This window comes from Lycorma delicatula, chromosome 12 (genome assembly GCF_047948215.1).
Source record: "Lycorma delicatula isolate Av1 chromosome 12, ASM4794821v1, whole genome shotgun sequence".
Classification (NCBI taxonomy): domain Eukaryota; kingdom Metazoa; phylum Arthropoda; class Insecta; order Hemiptera; family Fulgoridae; genus Lycorma; species Lycorma delicatula.
In genome coordinates, this window is record NC_134466.1 from 78118151 (window position 1) to 78144883 (window position 26733).

The 26733-nt window shown below is 34.4% G+C and overlaps 1 long non-coding RNA gene across 1 annotated transcript in view; it reads left to right on the plus strand.

The window, feature by feature from the left end:
• The first annotated feature begins 335 nt into the window (after positions 1-335).
• The window catches only part of LOC142333197 (uncharacterized), a 56147-nt gene continuing 29749 nt past the window's right edge, over positions 336-26733 (plus strand). The window contains exons 1-3 of the long non-coding RNA XR_012758551.1: positions 336-578; positions 14063-14275; positions 22994-23778. This is a non-coding gene — a long non-coding RNA (uncharacterized LOC142333197). The remainder of the gene's footprint in view (positions 579-14062; positions 14276-22993; positions 23779-26733) is intronic.

The following is a 26733-nucleotide window of genomic DNA, read 5'->3' on the forward strand; positions in this document are numbered from 1 at the left end:
ATGTCACTGGTATTATTTAATGTACTATATTTATTTTACGAATACATTTATGGCATTTATTTTATTTTTTTTTACTAATATAAAGATGAACATCAAACTGATGGAGTAATGTTAAAACAAAGTAATTCGTATTTTATTTGCTTGACGTGCGGTTATACAACTACAAAGAACAGTTAGTTACTAGTTACAAAAATTAGGTAGGTATCATGTGTTGTCTATGAACAAAACCGAACATTAGACTGAACATCGACGGGGTGGGGAATGACTGAAAGCGCGCTGTCTGACGGATTCTTATTATACTGTTGAATTAAAAAATGAGACGTGCGTGTTGTGTTACGTGTTTCTGATTTAATTTTTGTAATGTTTAATATGTAATAGAGTTTAATGTATTTTCTCGTTTTACGCGTGTTGTTGTTGATGTCGAAAATTGTTTAGTTTCGTTTATTTTTTAAAAATTTAATATATAAAATATTAAGTTTTATAAACGTTGGAAATAATGTAATTTCTATAGACACAAATTGTAAGGCTGAATGTAATCAACTACTACTTGGCATTAATTCTACAGTTTAACTCTTCAGGTAATGTATGTTAATTTAACTCATTTCACTAATCAAAATTAAATTGAATAAAAAAAATAATAAAATAATCAGTTAAGAATAAAACAAAAAAAAACTGTAAATTTTAAGATTAATTTGGTTGTATTTATGGTAACTTGGTACTTTGTACGGTTGAATAAGTCTAATATTTTACTACTTAACAAATCAGTTTAAATTTTGTTATTAATTAAAACTTTACTATTCAGATGCTAATTTGTAAGCTTTATCCAATTGCCGTTAAGTATAGCAACTTTATTGTTTCTGTAACTTCTATTATACTGTACATATATGCAAATATTTTGATTCATTATTAACGTAGTCATATATTATAATATTTTACGCCTATAAGTTTTTACGTAAATTTCATCCACAAGTCTTACTATTTCGTTCTTTCTTTCGTTTAATTTTATCTTGTAGATAATTGTGTGAACAAACGCACATTCAACCGCAATACCACTTGTGCATTCATATGTAGTTGGTACATATACAGGTTAACACGTGTATATCGCTGAGTTAGCTGGATGTAATGGAGAATCGTTGGCAGGAAGACATGTCCGGCTATTCGGCTAGACCAAGTTACAATAACTTTCATAGTATTCTGCAACATTACTTCCATTAATTTTAGTCGTGTCTCATGCCTGTTCCTCACTCACTCGATCTTTCTGTTTCGCACACGTTACATCATTCTCTTCTCTCTCATCATCCCGACAACTATAGGACAATTTCATACTCCGTCCTTTCTTAACTTGCGATACCTTCATTTAAAATCATAATATCAGTTTAACGCCGTATCTAACATTTACGCGACCTAAATGTTAAACCCCGTAGTAAATTTAGTAGTTTAATATAATGAGATAACTTAAAATTTCGTTTAACTTATACGATGTAATATTACTTCTCTTTCGGGACATACAGAGGATGTAAAACGTTACGTATATAAATAATAAAAACGAACATTTTTTATTTTTATTTTTTACTTTGTTGAAAATGCCTGCTTATAATCGAAAAATTCATTTTTTGAATAGCAGTTTAATATGATTTTGAACTGAACCTAAAAAAATTACGAAAGATACTAAAAGCTGCATCGGCAGCCTCTATCTTATTTTAGGATTATTTTACTACGCTTCAGACGAGATATTCGCAGAACATATAGAGATATCTAAATAGTTTAATTTTTGCCGGCCTCCGTATCGCGAGAGGTAGTCCTCGGCCTTTCATCCGGAGGTCCCGGGTTCGAATCTCGTTCAGACATGGCATTTTCACACGCTACAAATTATTCATCTCATCTTCTGAAGCATTACCTAGCGGTGGTCCCAGAGGTGAAAGAAAAAAAATGCAATGTATGTACGATAGGTTTCTGAAGTCCATTAAAAGATGTGTATAAAATGGACATAATTGAAATAACTTAGATTAATTCTCTTGAACTGTGCTATGTTAATTATATCTAAAAAAATCTAAATTTATAATAAAATGTAATATCTAGTTCGGTATATTTGCAAATATATTTTCATTAAAATTAACTAAAAGACTGAGCCATATTAATCTTTTTTTCACGTAATTTAATAAAACAATATTTAAATAGCGAGATGGTTCTGGGTTCGAATCCCGGTCAGCTACGGTAACTTTTCATACGCTATCGATTTTCACCGGGCTAATGACCGTAGCTGTTGATACTCGTTCTTTCTTAAAAAGAAAAAGTATATACATTTAAATATTTGTCGTTGTTTTTCGGAAGCTTACATAAACCTCGAAGTTTCAGTGATTTTAAAAACAACTCGTTTCTAATAATAAAAATAAAAATTCTTTTTCAAAACCCTGATCAAAATAAATTTGAGAAAATTATCAATATTTGTCATTGAATCTGCAATTCTAAACAAGTTTTCAAGATGGCTCGTCAGGATCAAAATTTGCTGTTTGTAAATTAAGCCAATTTTTAAGTATTTTTCTTAAATAATTAATGAACAGTAGATGTGTTGTTACGCATCAAATACGATTAACAAATTTAAAACTGTCCACATTCGTTGTGATCTGTGTAAATAAACAGATTTAAAACACTGCACTTTAAATAACTTCCTCAGTGTTCCATATATTGTTTGCTATTGAATTAAAGGCTTGTTATTTAGCGATATAAAAACTTAACAAGTAAATTAGAATAAAGTAAAACTGTACAATACAAGTACTAGTACCGGGCAAGTATTATTGTTATTAAATTTTTATTCTTTATTCATTATATATTGTTGGTTTTAGTTATTTCCAAAGAATTTCCATTTACGCCTGGTTTTATTGATTTCACATACCTATTATACGCCGTTCTGTCCTTGTATTGTATTTGCATGGGACTTGAGGTTCGATCTGTTTAAACTGGATGCATATACTCTGAAATTTTTTAATTAAAACAAAATATATATATATATATATATATATATATATATATATATATATATATATATATATATAATAATCCTGAATAAATTTTTTTTAGTTTAAAATTTTATTGAACGTAAAATATTATTATTAGTAACAAAATGTAAATAATTTAAAGCTAGGATAAATAAAATCTAACTGAAATAGATTTTTGTATTGAGCATTTTTAAAATTGCCTAAAATTGGTACCAATATTAATTAAAAAAAAAAAAAAAACTAAAACTATAATAATTAGTATACTACTTAATAATGCAAAGATTTGTACTTTAACATGGGCACCCCACTCTTTGGGCCATTCATCACGCGTATGAAAAAATTGACAAAAACATCAAATTTTTAACTTGAAGCTATGACTTTCACATAATCTAACATATCATCATCAAAGCTTGTTGTCAAATCCATTCTGAGATATCGTCCTAAAATTATTTTTTACCTTTTAGCACGTTTAATTTAAGAGTAATGTGTTTAATTTTTTTTTTTTTAATTTCTATGTTTTAGTTCATTTAATATAACACTGTTTTTTAAAAAAAGTTGTTTTTATTTATTTTTTGATTTCTACTTCTTAGTCTTCAAAAGTTGATACTTTGCAGCTGCACTAGCGCACAGGTTTGAGCGATTATATGAAATTTGAATTTTTTTCTCGGCGGTAGAAAAAATACGTTCATTCAATCTAATCGATTGAAACGACAATATCATGTTACGAATTATTCATGTTTAATGGATAAATTAAACACGGATAATTCTATCACTAAGAAAATATGCATGTAAACGAGGTTGCGTAAGTTCGAGAGGCATTTTTTTTTCAGTTAGCAACTTAGGGGCGTCTTAGAGACTTGTAAATGTTGTTAAAGTATGTCATTATCAGGAGCAAACCTGTATGAAAAATTACAGAGCGAATGGTTAAGCGGAAGGGCTTCAAAATTCGATCGGAAGGTTCCGTACCGTGAATTTCACGTATAGTCGAAGAGCGAGTTAATATAAGAGCGGTAAAAAATAACAGTAGAATAATTCATATTTTCACAGAAAACTTGTTACAATCAAATTTTTGTGTCGTACCTAATATACATGTACACATGTCTGTGTATTTTTACCGATATTTGTTGTGAATTATATGATTTGAAACGATCTAATGGTTCTGTAAGTACGTATTTTTTACGACCTAAACTGCTTAATTTTAAATTTATTTGGATAACTTCATAATTTTTTAAGTAGTAACTTAAATCGAGATAATCACAAGTTTTAAACGTTTATTATTCGTGCAGTGATATTTTAAAACGCCGAGTAAATTACTTTCTCTAAGAAAAAAGTCAATGATTACACGACTGTCATAATTAATATTTACGATACGATCTTAAGCTTTTCCTTTTTGCATTGTTACTTTAAAAAAAAGCTATCCGTTCTGAAAATATAATACAAAATTAATTATTTCTATCTTCATAAGTAACAGGCCAGTGAGACGGTTTTTGTAGTCGACTCAAATATATTTATTCATATAAAACAAAAGTTTTATTTTTCAGTAAGATAAAAACCCGTAACGTAAAACCGTAATGTAAAAGTCCATTTCCTCGACTTTCTTATTAGGGATTATGGACGAAAATTATTATCATTCGAAAAAGTTGAAAATACATAAATACATTCACGTACATCCTCACCCTCGTAGAGGAAGATCTCGGACGCCATAACACCCCTTACGTTCCTAGTTCTGATGGGCTTTACCGGAGATCATCTTATAGACCCTCTGACTTTGATTACGTATCACAGTATTAGTTTGGCCTCTGTCGGGATACCATCGATGCGAATTCCTGGGCAGACATTTCCTGTGTTTTAATTCAACTTTACTATCCCTTTCGTTACTGGCTTTTCCAAATTTTTGCTCTTTTTTTTTTTTTTTTTGTCTTCAGTCATTTGACTGGTTTGATGCAGCTCTCCAAGATTCCCTATCTAGTGCTAGTCGTTTCATTTCAGTATACCCTCTACATCCTACATCCCCAACAATTTGTTTTACATACTCCAAACGTGGCCTGCCTACACAATTTTTCCCTTCTACCTGTCCTTCCAATATTAAAGCGACTATTCCAGGATGCCTTAGTATGTGGCCTATAAGTCTGTCTCTTCTTTTAACTATATTCTTCCAAATGCTTCTTTCTTCATCTATTTGCCGCAATACCTCTTCATTTGTCACTTTATCCACCCATCTGATTTTTAACATTCTCCTATAGCACCACATTTCAAAAGCTTCTAATCTTTTCTTCTCAGATACTCCGATTGTCCAAGTTTCACTTCCATATAAAGCGACACTCCAAACATACACTTTCAAAAATCTTTTCCTGACATTTAAATTCATTTTTGATGTAAACAAATTATATTTCTTACTGAAGGCTCGTTTAGCTTGTGCTATTCGGCATTTTATATCGCTCCTGCTTCGTCCATCTTTAGTAATTTTACTTCCCAAATAACAAAATTCTTCTACCTCCATAATCTTTTCTCCTCCTATTTTCACATTCAGGGGTCCATCTTTGTTATTTCTACTACATTTCATTACTTTTGTTTTGTTCTTGTTTATTTTCATGCGATAGTTCTTGCGTAGGACTTCATCTATGCCATTCATTGTTTCTTCTAAATCCTTTTTACTCTCGGCTAGAATTACTATATCATCAGCAAATCGTAGCATCTTTATCTTTTCACCTTGTACTGTTACTCCGAATCTAAATTGTTCTTTAATATCATTAACTGCTAGTTCCATGTAAAGATTAAAAAGTAACGGAGATAGGGAACATCCTTGTCGGACTCCCTTTCTTATTAGGGCTTCTTTCTTATGTTCTTCAATTGTTATTGTTGCTGTTTGGTTCCTGTACATGTTAGCAATTGTTCTTCTATCTCTGTATTTGAACCCTAATTTTTTTAAAATGCTGAAGATTTTATTCCAATCTACGTTATCGAAAGCCTCTTCTAGGTCTATAAACGCCAAGTATGTTGGTTTGTTTTTCTTTAATCTTCCTTCTACTATTAATCTGAGGCCTAAAATTGCTTCCCTTGTCCCTATACTTTTCCTGAAACCAAATTGGTCTTCTCCTAACACTTCTTCCACTCTCCTCTCAATTCTTCTGTATAAAATTCTAGTTAAGATTTTTGATGCATGACTAGTTAAACTAATTGTTCTGTATTCTTCACATTTATCTGCCCCTGCTTTCTTTGGTATCATAACTATAACACTTTTTTTGAAGTCTGACGGAAATTCCCCTTTTTCATAAATATTACACACCAGTTTGTATAATCTATCAATCGCTTCCTCACCTGCACTGCGCAGTAATTCTACAGGTATTCCGTCTATTCCAGGAGCCTTTCTGCCATTTAAATCTTTTAATGCTCTCTTAAATTCAGATCTCAGTATTGTTTCTCCCATTTCATCCTCCTCAACTTCCTCTATAACACCATTTTCTAATTCATTTCCTCCGTATAACTCTTCAATATATTCCACCCATCTATCGACTTTACCTTTCGTATTATATATTGGTGTACCATCTTTGTTTAACACATTATTAGATTTTAATTTATGTACCCCAAAATTTTCCTTAACTTTCCTGTATGCTCCGTCAATTTTACCAATGTTCATTTCTCTTTCCACTTCTGAACACTTTTCTTTAATCCACTCTTCTTTCGCCAGTTTGCATTTCCTATTTATAGCATTTCTTAATTGCCGATAGTTCCTTTTACTTTCTTCATCATTAGCATTCTTATATTTTCTACGTTCATCCATCAGCTGCAATATATCGTCTGAAACCCAAGGTTTTCTACCGGTTCTCTTTATTCCGCCTAAGTTTGCTTCAGCTGATTTAAGAATTTCCTTTTTAACATTCTCCCATTCTTCTTCTACATTTTCTACCATATCTTTTTTACTCAGACCTCTTGCGATGTCCTCCTCAAAAATCTTCTTTACCTCCTCTTCCTCAAGCTTCTCTAAATTCCACCGATTCATCTGACAACTTTTCTTCAGGTTTTTAAACCCCAATCTACATTTCATTATCACCAAATTATGGTCGCTATCAATGTCTGCTCCAGGGTAAGTTTTGCAGTCAACGAGTTGATTTCTAAATCTTTGCTTAACCATGATATAATCTATCTGATACCTTCCAGTATCGCCTGGCTTTTTCCAAGTGTATATTCTTCTATTATGATTTTTAAATTGGGTGTTGGCAATTACTAAATTATACTTCGTGCAAAATTCTATAAGTCGGTCCCCTCTTTCATTCCTTTTGCCCAGCCCATATTCACCCACTATATTTCCTTCCTTGCCTTTTCCAATGCTTGCATTCCAATCTCCAACTATTATTAAATTTTCATCTCCCTTTACGTGTTTAATTGCTTCATCAATCTCTTCGTATACACACTCTACCTCATCATCATCATGGGCGCTTGTAGGCATATAAACGTTAACAATCGTTGTCGGTTTAGGTTTTGATTTTATCCTTATTACAATGATTCTATCGCTATGCGTTTTGAAATACTCCACTCTCCTCCCTATCTTCTTGTTCATCACGAAACCTACTCCTGCCTGCCCATTATTTGACGCTGAGTTAATTACTCTAAAATCACCTGACCAAAAGTCGCCTTCCTCTTCTTATTTGTAACTCTCAACTAATTAAATAACCGTTTCGCGGAAGCGTGATCCACGCGCCTAACTGAGTTATGGGAAATTTTGATTATATAACAGGAAAATGGTTATTTTGTGACCGATGGTAACAAAATAACCGTTTCCCATAACTCAGTTTCAAACTAGACATCGTTATCTATATATAAGATTTCATTCGACTTTACTAGAAACATCTACATTTTTATTCTTATACTTCTTTAATAAATGATTATTGCAACAACGACAGTTTTGTTCAACATATATCCAAATCCATCTCAGTCTGTCAAAGACAATTATGAAATCTTAACACGAAACAAACACTAACTTACTCTGTTCTGATTCGTTTTTGGGAACGAGGAAACCTTCACCCTCCCGCACTTTAGCTCCATCACCGAATTTCTAACTTATTCTACTTCTGTATTGAAGACGAATAACTAAACTAACCGTGGCTCGATGCCAAAACGCCTACCTTGGTGAAGTAAACGCCCAAACCGGCCCCTAGCCATCCGGGTTTCACTCTGTCTATTAGAGCAACAAACTCCTTTAGCCATCCTCTGCGAGGCCAGAAACCTAAGGAAGCGAGCAACTTTATTCTACACCCTTTGGGGTTTTCATTTGACAAATCTAAATTATAATTAATTCTCGGAAGTTCTCTTAACTATTCTAGTTCAGATTCGTATTTGGACAGACATACAGAAAACGATTACTTATTTAGAACATTTTAACTTTCTTTTTCCTGTTTAGCATCCCGTAACTACCGTTTAGATAATACTTCGGAGGATGAATGAGGATGCTGCTTATGAGTTTCAATGGAGTGCAGTCTTGTACAGTCTCAATTCGGCTATTTCCGAGATGTTTGGGTAATTGAAAAAACCCAACCGCCAAAGAACACCGATATCCACGATCTAGTATTTAAATCCGTATAACAGTAACTGACTTTACTAAGACTTGAACGCTGGAACTCTTGACTTCCAAATAAGCTGATTTGGGAAGACTCGTTCACCACTAGACCGACCCGGTGAGTTACTAACTTAGAACAAAATGAGGTAAACTGTTTTTGTTATACAAATCGGTTACAGTTTTGAGATTATTCAAAATTTAATTTCTGTTAGACATCTAGTCATAGATATCAGTGTGACTTATTTGTGAAAAAGGATAGGGCTATATATGAAAACTTTACAAAAACTCTTCTGTTGTTACGCATCTGGTGACTGACGATTGGCTGTTAGATGGGAGAATGTTTAGGTCAAGTGACGGTTTAAATTTCGTACATGGAGTCGATGCATCGCATGATGTTACTGTTCGCGACTGTGAGGTACGTTTTGCGATTCGTTACCTGTGACCTAGCAGAAGTTGTTTAATTACATAATCTGTCGCAATCACAATGCGGTGATGCATATAAAGCACAACAGATGCAAGAGATAAAATTGCTTTCGCTTTCATTAAGAATATTGATTTACATACGCGACCGGTCCCAGTGTTGAACAGAGCGAAGGTGTCGCTTGTACAGGTGAAAGATTTCCTGCGTTTTAGTGGGGTGGCCTACTCTGGGTAGAAGACAACGGGTAATCGCTTCAGCCCTCGCTTTCCTTATTATGCCCGTCGTGAAATGCTTTTTTCTTGAGAACGGCAATGCCGTCTTGTGGGACTTGTATCACGTATCTTGTCGCATTCGATCCTTTGTTTACGGCAAATAAGCAAATGGACATGTATAAATGTCTATAAATATTTTATTGACTTTTTTCAAACTACAATTTCTTCTTAAGCAATTAGAAATAAAAAAAAATTATCGTATCGGCTGCGATTATCTATCGTGTTTTAAAATAAATATCTAAACTTCAATCGGGTTTAATGTAATTCTTAATTACAAAAAATTGTTCGGCTCTTCTTATGCGATGTTAGGACAAACGGATAAAAAACCGGCAAGTTTTACTTTAGTAAAAATCTAAAGCTATCGTGAAAAGTCCTTTCTCCTCAATGTATAGACAAATGTAGCATGTTTATGATTTCTGGTAATAAAAAAAAAAAACGTTGTCTAAATATTTTGTTATTTGGATCGCTATATCTTACAAACATATCTGCACTAAACTTTCGTCTAGTCGCTTTCCACTCTCGGGTACTTGTTGCACCACAACACCGACTTTTGTAGAAATGAATTTTGAAATGCACCACCCGTCCATTTCTGAGCACCTTGTTAGTTCATTATACCGATTAACAGACAAATCTTTATCTTAATAAAGAGAAGGTACTCAAGCATGTCCGGACAATAAAAATCTCCAACTTGAACCGACAACTAAAGTCTTTAAGTGGCCTACAGGGTAAGATTATGCATTTTCATTCAGACGAATAACAGCCATCGAGAGCAGCCTGCACCGTTTGATTTGTTTAGCATCCTTCAATTCATAATAAGATTCTGATATCGCTGCAGTCCCAAGCTCCATCAATTCTGTTAGTAGATTCTTTTGTTCCCGAAATGTTGCGACAATCGTTTTTCAGTTCAATAATATCATCTGAATCTGTACGGCTCACTTCTCTCTGATTTTCTGGCGTCATGTCGCGCTCATAATATTAGTATGAACATGAGATTATCATCTACCGATTTTAGTTTCACTGTTCGCTTGCTCACAAAAAATGAATTACAAAACACAGAATTACAAGTTGGAAACGACGATATCATCGTGTCTTTCTTCGATTGCTTCTTTACCAGCGCTAAACAGAATGAAGAAGCGTTTGAACAAGTTATTACATTATAAATTCCTGATCTGTGACTTCTGTGTTATACAAGTCGTGCAAGATATATAAGTGATAACATATAAAGTTGATTTCTTTACGTTTATTATGACACGATATAACCGTTCGATGCGATGAACAGAGTAAAAAGACTAATTTCAGGGCTGAATATCAGCTATAGTTTAGTCGGCTTCGTGCTGGTATGCAATAATTTTTGAGGGAAAGGCATCAGAAAAAATATTAAAATAATATAAAATTAAATAATATCATAAAGCTTTACTTAGATAAGTTTAAAAAAAATCCTTATCCAAAGAATAGTAAAAACTTTTCGATATTTTACTTAATAAGACAGTTACAGCGATATTTTGTTTTTTCGAAAGGCCCTCCCCCATTTCCAGTCCCATGATCCGATTTTGGCCGTTAACGAACTAGACCGAGATTTTCTGACGGGTTATTTTTAAGAAACAATTTGAACAATTACGGCAGTTATAGTGTTCACAAGAAATTGAAATATACATATATAAAATTTTGAGTTGACGGTGGTTTTGGGGTCTGAGGCTGTGAAACGCCAAGATATGTCGAAATTTTCCTGAAATCAAATCATTGTATCCATTGCAATACGTAGCTTATCTTTTGAAATCTACTTAAAACATTAGATTGCAGAAAAAAATACTGAAATAAACCGTTTTGTAATTCGTGGGGTTGATAATTCATTCGCTTCGAAAAATAGATATTTTTCGTTTAAAACATCGTTTTAAACGATGTGTTTCGCGACACATCGTTTAATTTCGCTCTGCTATTCAGGAACGGTGTGAGGATGAGTTTTGTAAGCGGCATCCTTAAGGTATCCCCCCACAAGAAAAAGTCAGGAAAGGATAAATCAGGAGACCGAGGGGGCCACAATCCCTTCGAAATCTATTGTCCACGAAAACACCGATACAAGAAAGTCGGCTATATGAGCGGTAGCATTGTCCTATTAAAACCACGTGTAATCTATCCGGTCTGGAGGTATAGTGTTTACAAATTGTTGCTCTGTCTGTGTGTAGCGCTCATAGTTCACAGTGCCGGAAAGAATGTATGAAGTTTCGACTGCTGATATTGCACGCGAAACTCCCATTTTTTGTCCGCGGAGAGGAGACTAGTGCACCGATGTGGATTTCCGTACGCGAGATGCGTGAATTCTGTGCGTTCATGGTAGTTCCGTATTGCTGGAACCGTGCCTCGTCGGATCGAAACCGATCGTCGAATTCATCCCCGTCCGAGTTATGACGTGAACCGCTGACAGAAAGCTACACCTTTTCCAGTGTCTTCAGGTAACGACTCGTGAACGACAGCAATTCTGCGTGAACGCATCTTTAAACGCTTGTTCCATGCCGTGCGGGCGTTACCAAAAAAGATCAAAACGGTTAGATAGACGTCGCACAGATTTCTTGGCACTAACAGAATATAAAGCTTGCACGCCGATCGACTTTTCTGATGCTACCGTTTTCGGTCGAGCGCTTTTGGCTGCGTCTATCGCATTCCCTGACTCTTGATTCTGCCGCTTGATGGAGAACTACTTTTCTGTGAAGGCGTTCTGGGTCTGGGCGTAACTGGCACATCTAATGTATCGGGAGGCGACGAATATATTCTGCTGCATTTTGTAACCCGTTTTACCCGATTAAACTTGCAACAAAAGAAGAAAACATTCTTCCGTGAGATTGTGTCGCTCCTTGAACCGTCTGTATTTTAAATAAATGGCTCTAAGATTTTTTAAATCGTTTGATAATTTATTAAAAACGGCAAAGTAAACGCGTATGAAGTATTTTATAAAACTTTACGCTTGACAATTATTGAATATGTACTATACTTATGTATATTGAATTTTAAAGTATAGTAAACCTCTTTACGGTTTCCCTAAAAAGTGAAAACAAATTTTCAAAATGAATAAATAGGCTGCTAGAAAATTGTTTGGCGACGATAAATATGAATCGTGTAGATTGATATTTAGAAAATGAAATATTTTTAGTTATCCTTGAGTTTATATTTATGAATGTGCATTCTTTTCCAAAAATAGTCCCTTTTTAAAAAAATAACAATATCCGTGCTATCAAATCTGATAATAGAACTCTCTTTTTCTGTTTAGCTTCTGGAACTACTGTAAGGTATTACTTCAGAGGATGATATGTATGAATGTAAATGAAGTGTAGTCTTGTACAGTCTCGCATCAACTATTCCTGAGATGTGTGTTTAAATGAAACTCAACCATCAAAGAACACGGTATCCACAATCTAGTATTCAAATCCGTATAAAAGTAACTAACTGCCTTTACTAGGGTTTGAATCTTAGAACTCTTGACTTCGAAATCAAATGATTCACTATGATAAGTTCACCACTAGACCTCGGCCGGTTAATGCCGATAAAGAATTTCTTTCTTTCTCTGTTTACCCTCCAGAACCACCGTAAAATATTACTTCAGAGGATGAATGAGGATGACGTGTATAAATGTAAATGAACTAAAGTCTTTAAAGTCTCTGGTCAGCCGCTCCTGAGATCGGTGTTAATTGAAACCCAACCACCAAAGAACGACGGTATCCATGATCTCGTAATCAGATCTGTAGCCGATATTAGAACCGGTTTCATTTAACTCAGCGCAATACTTTGGCTTACGACAAAGGGCCTTATGCTTCTGTTGTGATTTTAAATAGATTACCAAATCGTTTAAAAACTTCTCCCGACAATTTATTTTAAATAGAATTAAAATATTCTGTTTTACTAAAACATAATATTAATTCTGAAAATAAATTTCTAAATAATAATTGAAAATGTTTAAAAAACTCTAAATTTTCTGCACCTTATTCAGCTTATTATTAATATGTACGTAAATATGGAGTAAAATAATTTTCGTTATGCCTTCTAAATTGTTAGTTATTTTTTATACTTTGTATCTCCATTAAAATACCGTAACATTATTTCATGTTTTTATTTTTTGCATTTAGGCCGACTACAAACCACACAAATGTCATTTCTTCCGCTTTCTTTTTCATTTCCTTCAACATTCTTTTGTTCTTTATATATGTTTGGCATTTATTTTTTTTTTTACCGTTTCACTTTGGTATGTCTTTTCCTTCATCGCACATTTCTAACTCAATTTTACGTATTTTTTGTCAGATTAGCTTTCTATCTTTCGTTTCCTGTTCACGGATCCCTAAGTTCTATAATTCTTTTTTCATCGTTGTAGGTCCCAAAGTCGCTCTTTTGTTCACAGATTTTAATGAAAATCTGTTTATTTAGTCGCTGTTCGTCCATTCTGTACACACGACCCAGGAATTTCAATCTCCACTTTCTTATTAATAAACTTAAAATATAAATACATGTAAACGGTTATTTTGTGACGCTAATCTGGATGGTTTTACCTTGGCTTTCTACGATTCATCCGGCAAAGGCTGCCACAGTTCCTTTTCTTTTTACACGGAATAGTATACGAGTACCGTTTATGAAATCATCTATATAATGTGTTGTTATGAATCGATCAGGATAAAAATTTTATTTATTTATGCTTCAGTTCAACAGAGGATTATTCTGTCTTTAACAAAATTTCTACAAAAAAACCTCCTTAATATTGCATAATTACAATGCGTGTGTTAAATCTTATAATTCACAATATATTACAACAAACTGAATTATAATCTTTTTTTTTCAGATGTTTTTTAAAGAATGTAATTTAACTCATCTTAACGATTGCTTTATTTCAATGTAATAATTCAGATGAGGATATTGCAGTCTGGTATGGAATTGATATATTTACACACCGAGGGGGACCACCGAGGTCCGAGGGGGACCTCGGACATTTCTTTAGAAATTATATTAGAAATGTTATGATGCCTGTATATCAACATCCACTAGCTATTATAAGGTCAGTAATATATTTGTTTTTTTATTATTTACTACGTTTTTTCTTAATTTTTACGTAAATATTAGAATTTCCTGTTTAATTATATTATATTTTCTGTAAAAGACCCTGAAAAAGATATTTTAATTTTTTTATACTGTTAACAGCCTATGATTATCTTTGTCATTCTTTAGTACTTCTCTTCGTTATGATACTTTTCTATCATTTTTCTTAAATTGTTCTCATATATATATATATATATATATATATATATATAATTTTGATTATGGATTATTTGAATTTAAATTAACATACCTGATGATGGAGTTACAGCTCCGAAAGTACTAGGATTTACACTTTTTAAATTGTTGGTTAGTAGAAATTAATTTATACAAAAATAATTTTCATTACAAAAATACTGTAGCCAACGTGATATAATGTGTTGATTTCCGGGACAGTTCGACTGCAGGGAAGTCCTGCATTTTATAAATTTGATTTGTTTATAAAGTCAAAGCCAAATTTTGTGTTGTTAATCTATAAAAATGGTGAAATTAGAAGGTCAGATCAGAATGTCAAAGTAACGTATTATTTGCTGTTAATAGATCGGTCGAGTGGCCGAAAACAAAATAAAACAATCTTAAGAAAAATAATAATGAAACCGATTTCAAAAGAAACACACTAGAGATAAAAATTGCTTTCTTAAATCTTTCAATTTTAACGTATTAGAAAAGTTTTAATTATTTTATTTTAACGTTTTTATAATTTTATTTTTATTTAAAATAAAAATATATCTACAAAAATTTGTCAGAAAAAATCAAAAGAAGCCAAGAAACTGCTACCTTCTGAGTTTGACATATGGTTCTGGTATGTAGAAATCTATATTATTTTTCTGTTGTACTAATTTTCTTGAATTTTGTTTGAAAATATATCCGACAGAAAATGACAACAAAATGTACGTTAGCATGTTATTATATTATAACATTCCAGTATTAAGTAATGTTAACGATAAATCTTATGTACAAAGCCAAAATTTTGTCTGTTTTAAGAAAAGAATTTCATCGATTATTATACGAGGGTTATTTTTTTTTCAAGGTCGATCGGTCACGAAATTAAAACCACGGTGATAATAAAAAAATTTTTATTTGTAACAAGTACTTACATAGTTACGCTATTTCTTTACATAGTCGCCACTCCGATTTAGACATTTGTCGTAGCGCGGTACAAACTTTCCAATACACTCGTCATAGAACGGAGCCGCCTGTGTTTTCAGCCGTGTTTCTACGCCGGTCTGCAGCTGGATGTCTGTGCCAAAATTTTGTCCTCCTAGCCGGCGTTTCGTGTGAGCAAAGAGGTGAAAATCGGACGGAGCCAAGTCCGGGCTGTACGGTGGGTGATCAAACACTTCCCGACGAAAACGCTGCAGGAGCTTCTTTGTTACACAGCGCAGTGTGCGGCCGAGCATTGTCGTGGAGAAAGACAACGCCTGATGACTACATTCCTCTCCGCTTATTCTGAATCGCCCTTCGTAGACGTTGAAGAGTAACGCAGTATGAGGCTGCAGTGATGGTCGTGCCGCGTTCCATGAATTCCACCAAGAGAATTCCATTCCGGTCCCAGAACACAGTAGCCGTACGCTTTCTGTTGGAGAAGGTTCGCTAGAACTTCTTTGATTTACCGGGAGAATGAGAATGCATCCGCTGTTTGGATTGTTCTTTTGTTTCTTCAGTTTCGAAATGGACCCGTGTCTCGTCCATTGTGACAATTTTGTTTAAAAAAACTTTTTCATTGTGGTAACCCTGGAGAAACGTTAGGGAGGCGTCCGTTCTCATTGTTTTGTGATGGTCGGACAGCGGCCATCTCAAGACCCATCTCGCACACAGTTTACGGTACTGAAGTCTCTCACTCGCAACGGTGTAGAGAGCTGACGTTGAAATTTCAGGAAGCGAATCGCTCAATATAGAAATTGTGAACCGACGATTTTCTCGAATCGCCTCATCCACTCGCTCAACGAGATCATCGGTTGACACTCGCTTCCTTCCCAGACCGCCTGCATCATGAACATCTGTACGTCCTGCTTTAAAGTTACTGCACATTGTCGCACTTTGCTGTCACTCATTAAAGTTACTTATTCGTCGATGAATTTAAGCCGCATTACACCCCTCAGCCTGAAGAAATCGAATTAACGCACGCACCTCACACTCGGCGGGAGATGCTATTGTTGTAGACATGTTTACGCGCTAGCTGCGTGTTCAGAACAAAACGAAGTGACGCGGCGTGATTGAAGGCCTTACTAGAAACGCTGCGTAACACATATGCGCAAAGGTTCATCCGATTTTTGCGAGGGTTTTTATTTCGCGACCGATCGGACCTTGAAAAAAAATAACCGTCGTAGATGTAATATGCCAAAGTTTGGTCAAATTCGGTGGAGTAGTTCTGGAAATACGAAGTGATTTAGGGTGTGAGACTTTTTTTTTGGTTTGTTTTACTTCCGGGTTCGCAGTTAAGCAATTCAATCCGCAGAGATGAGATGAATGTTTTGTATCGTGTGTGAAAAATGCCATGCCTGACCGGGATACGAACCCAGGACCTCCGAGTGAAAGGCCGAGTTGCTACCACTCGCGCCACGGAGGCCGGCAAGGGTGTGAGACCTAACACCGAACACACACACACGTACATACCAACAACCGGAAAATTTCCATCCGGATTTTTGTTTTTTCCGGTGAAAACCGCATACCCCAAAACTGGACCGATTACTATACTTTCCCTTCTGTAGTTATAGCTCTGTTATAAGCGCAAGGCGGGAAAGTAATAGTGAATATTTATATTTTCAGAAAGTGGAATAATTAAAACCTTTCGTATCAGTTTAAACGCATTAAATAATCTGAAATGTTTTTCTCTTGCCAAAAACTGATGCAGCGATCATATAAACAGATTTAAAGAAATCTCTATTATAAATACTTCTTTTATTTATTTCTTGTAACAGATATTTCTTGTAAAAATGTTTATAATTTTGTTATTTGCTGTTCAATTGCGCAAGAGATAAAACATATTCGTTATCAGAAGACAATATCACTACGACTGAAAGCTTGTAAATTCTTTTACCCACCAACTCGACGTACACCACCATGACCACGTTACTTCCACACTGCGCCCACATCACCTCTTGGACGCCAAACCTAATTGTTCCAAATACGATTTAATTTTTAATGTAGAGCGTTTTTCTAAATATGTTTGTCTATTATTCAAGATTATAGAGAGCGAAGTAAGATTATAATAAATAATTGTATAATAAAATCTTAACTAGAATTTTATACAGAAGAATTGAGAGGAGAGTGGAAGAAGTGTTAGGAGAAGACCAATTTGGTTTCAGGAAAAGTATAGGGACAAGGGAAGCAATTTTAGGCTTCAGATTAATAGTAGAAGGAAGATTAAAGAAAAACAAACCAACATACTTGGCGTTTATAGACCTAGAAAAGGCTTTCAATAACGTAGACTGGAATAAAATGTTCAGCATTTAAAAAAAATTAGGGTTCAAATACAGAGATAGAAGAACAATTGCTAACATGTACAGGAACCAAACAGCAACAATAACAATTGAAGAACATAAGAAAGAAGCCCTAATAAGAAAGGGAGTCCGACAAGGATGTTCCCTATCTCCGTTACTTTTTAATCTTTACATGGAACTAGCTGTTAATGATGTTAAAGAACAATTTAGATTCGGAGTAACAGTACAAGGTGAAAAGATAAAGATGCTATGATTTGCCGATGATATAGTAATTCTAACCGAGAGTAAAAAGGATTTAGAAGAAACAATGAACGGCATAGATGAAGTCCTACGCAAGAACTATCGCGTGAAAATAAACAAGAACAAAACAAAAGTAATGAAATGTAGTAGAAATAACAAAGATGGACCGTTGAATGTGAAAATAGGAGGAGAAAAAATTATGGAGGTAGAAGAATTTTGTTATTTGGGAAGTAAAATTACTAAAGATGGACGAAGCAGGAGCGATATAAAATGCCGAATAGCACAAGCTAAACGAGCCTTCAGTAAGAAATATAATTTGTTTACATCAAAAATTAATTTAAACGTCAGGAAAAGATTTTTGAAAGTGTATGTTTGGAGTGTCGCTTTATATGGAAGTGAAACTTGGACGATCGGAGTATCTGAGAAGAAAAGATTAGAAGCTTTTGAAATGCGGTGCTATAGGAGAATGTTAAAAATCAGACGGGTGGATAAAGTGACAAATGAAGAGGTATTGCGGCAAATAGATGAAGAAAGAAGCTTTTGGAAAAATATAGTTAAAAGAAGAGACAGACTTATAGGCCACATACTAAGGCATCCTGGAATAGTCGTTTTAATATTGGAAGGACAGGTAGAAGGGAAAAATTGTGTAGGCAGGCCACGTTTGGAGTATATAAAACAAATTGTTGGGGATGTAGGATGTAGAGGGTATACTGAAATGAAACGACTAGCACTAGATAGGGAATCTTGGAGAGCTGCATCAAACCAGTCAAATGACTGAAGACAAAAAAAAAAATAATTGTATAGAATATAGGAATAACGGTCTTCACCGCTAGCCTTAACTGTTATTTCATCGACTAAAACCATCGTTCCATGTTACGATATAACTTTATTAATAATAATTAAAGGTTACTTAACGATCACATCCTTTGTTTTTGCTACAGCTTGTAGCGAAAAGCAGGACTCTTATTTCATTTTCCCTTTTACAGTGGACTTATTAACAAATAGAAGATAACGAAACGATTTTATAATCTTTAGATATAAACCTGAAGTATAATTTGAATAACAGTGCTTGCGTAGCTACTTTATTGAACGTTTAATAAAGTTAACTCTAGCAGCTGCTTATCAGATGTTTACGTTTCATATAATCCCAAATTAAATTAACTTATTTTCTCGTCATGCGTCTCCGTATTTGCCCGGGAAATAATACAGATTTTAATGAAACTTGTAAAGATTACATACATGCTTTCAGCTATATTATTAAAATATTTATAGGGTGTCCAACCACTTATAATATTGTCAGCATGACAAAAAAAAAAAAAATTAAATAAATTGAGAAATATTTTTAAAAAAATTTCTCTCTTCTCTCTCTCTCTCTATTTATCTATCTATCTGTGTCTGTCTCTCTGTTTCTCTCCTGTGAATGTGTAACTGTTTGTGTAAGCCGCGCATCAGAAAACAGTTTTCTGTTTATCGGTAATATTGTGTGTGTGTATTTTCGGTGTTAGTCCTCGCATATAATATCGGTTAAAAACACATGTATTTATATTTATGTACATACGTAAATAAGAGTAAATAATTTTTAACGGGATTTTTAATCGGTACCAACGGAAAGCTTTTATTCGTGATCTATTCACCGAGAATAATCGTAGGAAAACTTTAAAGAAACTTTTTACAACTTTTCAAGAGTAATTTTTTTATTTTTTATTTAACCGCTAAGGGTGAAGTTTGTTAAAATAAAATTTCAGTAAATAAAACAGGAAATGTTTCAAACACGGATTCTACAGATTGATTTTCACGAAAATTTTCATTTCGAACAAATCGCTAAGTAATAGACAAATAAAAAAACAAAAAAAAAAAACATAGGAATAAAAATTGAACCAAGTAGAATTAAAAAAAAACAATCTTTATGTGGATATGAGTATTACGCGTGATTGCGAGACGGTTTTTATTTACGAATGTTTGTTTTGTTAATATAGCTTTGAGTTGCACACCGGTCTAATGACCGATGAAGAATGGTGGATCCTTGGTTTTATTGGAGTTTTTTGTGTTACAGTCAACTTTGTTATCGAAAAGTATTTGCATAATTAAATTAACTACTCGTCAATAAAGATGTTTGGTAATACTCGCATTATTTTTCATCTAAATATGCATTAATATCTTTAATAGGAACATTTCTGATATTTCAAAAACGTCTCTTTTTGGTAGAACGTTGTGTTTTTGTAATCCACTAGTTGGCGTCACAGATTTCACACGATAATAATAATATCGATTTTTTTAAATTTAAATGAATGTTTTCTTTTCGGTTGGAAATTAAATAAGTTCTTTAAAGGACGCTGTTTATTTCAGTTAGTATATGAAGTATAATGTACCGATCGAACTGGAATTATAAAAGTCGAAATAATATAACTGAAATGGAGTGATCGATTGTTATATCTCATTTTTCTATTTGAGAGCCTCACGCCCCTCACGAGAAGTAACTGACTGTTAGTAATTATAAAGTAGGCGGAGAGGGATTTTCATCGCTCCATTTATAGCTTAAATTACAGATAAATTTCATTAGAAATTTTATATTAAATCACGATCGGTGGTCAGTTACACGCGATCAGAATATTATTTTACTATTGCGATTACTAAACTTTAACGTGAGACTTCCTTAGGATGTGAAATGTAAATAAAATCAAAAAGTATAACCTTATAAAAATTCCTCTTACTATGTTGCCGCTTAGGTGAATAAATTTTTGTTTAAAATCAGGCTTATTGAGAATCGCTGTTTATCCTTTCAGATATAGGTAAACTTTGAAAAATATTATCCCGCAGCAGTGCAAGTTAATATTGCTAGTCGTACTGCCTTAACTTTATTTAAATCCAGGAATTAAAAAAAAAATCCCTTTCGGCACGCCGGAAGGCGGAGATAGATTTCACCGGTGCTAAGTAAAAAGAAAAAAAGATTTCCTTCCTCCTTAAAGTTAAGAAAAACTTCAAATTTACTCGATACGACAACGGATGCATGTGAAAAAAAGTTTCACATGTTTAGCATACGACAGCCCCTTTTTTTACAATTGCAGCAAGATTTTGGTCTGCCTTGCCGTAAGGGTTGGTCATATCAAAAATTATTTCAGTTAAAGTTTTAGGTAATGTTTAGAGGACTAATGACCACTTTAAACCGATTCGACACAGCCTATTAAGGGAGGTATGATTCTTTTTTGTCTTCGAACCCCCATTTTTTCCACCCCCTAGGCCGACGGTTGCTGACATCAAATTTATATAAGTTTTAAGCCCTTATCCAAAGAATAGTAGGATCTTTAAACGAATTCGATATTTTACTTAATAAGAAAGTTGTAGCGATATAACTTTCCCGAAAAAGGTTTTCCCACTTCCACCCTCACGGCCCGATTTTGGCCATTCGACTGAGATTTTGGGACGAGTTATTTTTAATAAACAATTTGAAAGTGATTGCGGCAGTTATCCTGTCCACAAGAAACTGAAATATAACATGTATAAATGTATTTTAAACTTTTGAGCTGACGGTGGTTTTGGAGTCTGCGGGATGTGAAACGCGAAGATATACAGAAATTTTTCGGATGTCGAATCATTGTACCCGTTACAGTAGGTAGTTTTCTATTGAAATCTACCTAAAAAAGAATAAACATATGAAATAACTACTATTTAGTAAACGAAAGCATCGTAAACAAGTAATATATTTTATTTTTATTCATTACTGTACACCGATGATATAATTATTTTTCGAAATTATTAATTAATATTTAATTTTTTCATCCCAATTTCAACAATATACATGTAACATAACTTAAGTTAGCTTTTTAATTATTAGATTTACGATAATTTACATTTAAGTTCATAGAATCTTTTTTTTTATGGACGGGCGAAGAATAACAAAAAAAAATTACTAATACGTATTACAATAAAATTAAAATTAATTATAAAATCGACAAATAATAAAAGTAATAATTAAAATTGCTAACAAGCAGTGACAGCGACTTACAAATTCAAAAAGTAACAATTCAGAAATTATACAAATGAAAAAAGTAAAAAAAGTAATTAATCAAAGCTAATATTATATTAATGAATGCAATTGAATCAAGAAATGAAAAAAAAAATTAAAGTAATCAGCTGAAATAATAAAAAAAAAACTCCCGTTCAAGTTCAAATATAGTAAATAATTAAATTAATTATTTAATTAGAAGAGAGAGTGCTAATTTGTTCCCATTCTCTAAGTGCACTTGTTGCAATTCGGAACAAAAACATTAAGGATGTCTTAATTTCAAACATCCTGTCCATTTTATACGTTTTAAATCAACGAGGACAGCGATGCATATTTGTATGGACTCCAGGGCATGCTGGTGTTACAGGTAATGAGAGCGCAGACGAAGCAGCCAGAAAGGCAACAGTCTGCGATGATTTGGATGCATTTCCTGTAAGAGTGGCAGACGTTAAAAATTGTCTAACTAACGTAGTAAAAGAACAAGTGGAATACTGAGTGGAGGAGTTTAAATACAAAATTAAACTCGGTGAAAACTTCTCCATATAAATGGAAAAGCGACGTGAAGTTGACTCGCCGAGAACAAGTAGCTGTGACCAGACTTAGAATCGGTCACACGCGATTAACAAATTCATATTTGTTAACCGGCGATGAGAGACCGATGTGCGGTGTTTGCAATAAAACACTTACAATTAAGCATCTAATAGAAGAGCGTACAATATATGAGGACCTCAGAAAGAGGTTCCGTCTAAGAAATTATATTACTACGTTGAACCTACGAGAACTACGTTGGTTGAACCGTTGCGTTATATATCGTCTCACCCTTCAAAAATTTTCAAAAACCCGAAAATGGTTTTTAGATATTTATCTGAACAGTATTTGCAAGCTCCAATCTAGTGAATATCGTGTTTAGTATAGTCGGGAATGGGGAAAATTTGTAATAAGTGTTAAGTGTAATAATTTTGAAAAATCTAGAAATTGTTTCTTTTTTTTTTAGATATGTACATGAAAATTAAGCACTCCAAAACTCAAGTTGATATCTTCATCTCTTACCAAAAAGTTAAAAAAAAAAATAACAGCCGTTTTTGAAAAAAAATTCAAAATCAATTTTAACTCTTTAAACTTGTAATTTCGAAAAATCTAGATGTTAGCTTTTAGATATTCATATGAAAATTAGACGAATCAAAAATCAAGTTGATACCTTAATTTATTACCAAGAAATTATAAAAAAGTAAATTTCATTGTTATTACATTTGAAACATAAACACTCTGAATTTCAAAAAATTATTTCTTAGTGTGCTCTTCCTAAGAAGAACGTGCATTAATTAAAATTTTCAATAATTTACCTTTAGTAGTTTTTACTGGGCGTTAATGATGAATCAATCGATTAGGTACAGTCAATGTTTTACAGATACAGATATTATTTATATGGTAAATGAAAATTGTTTTCCAAAATAATAATAATAATAAATAAATAAATAATTTTTAGTTAAATATATTACAAAAATTAATTTTTATTGAATAATTTAATAATTATTTGACCTCTTGAAAAAAAGATTTATTAATTTAAAAATATAATTTTATTTTCCTTCTCTTGAAATAAAGTAATAAAAACAATTTGTTATGTACATCTGGAACTCGGCTAACAAGATGAGTCAACAGTTGTATAGTTAAGAACGAAGATGACCGATTGTACGCGGAAGGTAACGAATGTAACAAACAGCCGACTCGGTCTAGTTAGTCATCGCTGGATATACAACGAAGTACGTGTAGTTAAATAAGGTACGTTTATTGATATATATATATATATTTCATAATTTCAACTCTTCTATTTTTTTTTGTTTGTTAATATTTAAAGGTTTTTTTTATTGTAACAGTAAGATGTACACTTTTTTGTCTGTATTTCATGATGTGTATGTTGCGCGTGTTTATGTGTGTGTGTGTGTGCGCGCGCGCGCGTCCACGTGTGTATATAGTCAAAAATCAAATTATTTATACTACTTATTTGTTGTATCCCCAACTATTACTTTGCATACCCCCCGGAACTGAGTACGCGTACACCACTTTCGAGACCACTGCTCTAAAGCTGTGGTGAAGAAAGAAATTATGGTAATAAGTCAAAAAATGTGGTATGGGTTATTTCACATTTCTTTACGTTTCATCACCCAGGAACCCCAGAAAACCTAATTAACTGTTGCGATGAGGGGGGTAATGTTCATACGTATATAAGTGCGTCTGTTGGCGTGTCGGAAGCTTAATAATTTTTGAATGGATAAATAGAGTTTGATGAAATTTTGTATAGAGATTCGTATGTTAGAGAATTTATTGGTAGAAGTTTTGGATCAACACCTCCGATGTGGAGTGGGTGTGCGGGGGCGGGGGGTTAGGGTTCATTTTTCAAAATTTTGTAAACATAATGACACCGCTTTATAATAATTTCAGTACTTACGTGAGCGCAAGTATTTGTAAAATATATGCCATATTTTAAAAATTTTGCCGCAGAAATCGAAAAAAAAAATTTTATTTATCGCATATTTTAACTTTCCCGTCTAGATAGCTTTAGAATGAAAAGCATTGTAATCGTTCTAATTTCGGCATATGCGGTTTTCACCGGATCTTAACGTTTTGACACCTAACGAACCCGAAAAACCGAATAGAAATTTTTACGGATGTTGATGTACATGTGTTAGGTGTCGGCCGCTAAATAACCTTATATTTACAGAACTACTGGACCGATTTTGACCGTTTTTTGAAAACGTCAAAGAGGTGGGGCTATAGAGAAAGATCACCCTCAGTATTTCGAGATATCGCCTAATTACGGTCATATTTTTCTTAAGAGCGTTTGTTTACGATTAAAAAATTAAAACGATTTGGGAAATCGCATCTTACCTCAAAAAATGTTATTGTAGTCGTACGCTATGTTCTGACGCCATAGGTGAGCGGCAGAATTAAATAAACGAATAATATTTAAAGTTTTGTAATTGAATATATTTAAAAATTTACTTGTTCTGGCCGGGCGAACTCGATCGCCCGGTTGATACGGTGTCTGGTGCGTAAAGCCTCACGGCTACGCCGACCGTACAAGCTAAATTTGTTGTAAGTCGTGAAATTATATTAGTTGGTACCGCCATATCCGCGCGAATTGAATACGCTATGGGCACGCGGTTTCGTTAGAACAATTAAATTAAATAAACGAAGAAATATTATATTTTAATAAAACGATAAATATATTTTAATTAAATGTAATTAACAAGCTATATATCCACCTTACCGGCAAATAAGTGTTAAATCTTCCAGATCTTTCGGTCTTTTTTGTAACCATCATCACGAGTTTTTTATCTCCGGTCCCGGAGATAAAAAAAAAAATTTTTTATCACCATCACCATCACCATCACCGGGGCGGCCGTACGGTCTAAATGGCGTCAGTCCCGGTCGAATAGCTTCGATGCTGGCTGACATATACTTGTTTACGTCAATTTTCGTTTCGGCCGAATTCTTGGTTTTCCGAAAAAAATACGCCGATACAGAGGACATAGGCATCACCGGGGCGGCCGTACGGTCTAAATGGCGTCGGTCCCGGTCGAGTAGCTTCGATCCTGGCTGACATATACTCGTTTACGTCAATTTTCTTTTCGGCCGAATTCTCGGTTTTCCGAAAAAAATACGCCGATGCAGAGGGTATAGGCATCACCGGGGCGGCCGTACGGTCTAAATGGCGTCGGTCCCGGTCGAATAGCTTCGATGCTGGCTGACATATACTTGTTTACGTCAATTTTCGTTTCGGCCGAATTCTTGGTTTTCCGAAAAGAATACGCCGATACAGAGGGCATAGGCATCACCGGGGCGGCCGTACGGTCTAAATGGCGTCGGTCCCGGTCGAATAGCTTCGATGCTGGCTGACATATACTTGTTTACGTCAATTTTCGTTTCGGCCGAATTCTTGGTTTTCCGAAAAAAATACGCCGATGCAGAGGGCATAGGCATCACCGGGGCGGCCGTACGGTCTAAATGGCGTCGGTCCCGGTCGAATAGCTTCGATCCTGGCTGACATATACTCGTTTACGTCAATTTTCGTTTCGGCCGAACTCTCGGTTTTCCGAAAAAAATACGCCGATACAGAGGGCATAGGCATCACCGGGGGGGGGGCCGTACGGTCTAAATGGCGTCGGTCCCGGTCGAATAGCTTCGATGCTGGCTGACATATACTTGTTTACGTCAATTTTCGTTTCGGCCGAATTCTTGGTTTTCCGAAAAAAATACGCCGATACAGAGGACATAGGCATCACCGGGGCGGCCGTACGGTCTAAATGGCGTCGGTCCCGGTCGAGTAGCTTCGATCCTGGCTGACATATACTCGTTTACGTCAATTTTCTTTTCGGCCGAATTCTCGGTTTTCCGAAAAAATACGCCGATGCAGAGGGTATAGGCATCACCGGGGCGGCCGTACGGTCTAAATGGCGTCGGTCCCGGTCGAATAGCTTCGATGCTGGCTGACATATACTTGTTTACGTCAATTTTCGTTTCGGCCGAATTCTTGGTTTTCCGAAAAGAATACGCCGATACAGAGGGCATAGGCATCACCGGGGCGGCCGTACGGTCTAAATGGCGTCGGTCCCGGTCGAATAGCTTCGATGCTGGCTGACATATACTTGTTTACGTCAATTTTCGTTTCGGCCGAATTCTTGGTTTTCCGAAAAAAATACGCCGATGCAGAGGGCATAGGCATCACCGGGGCGG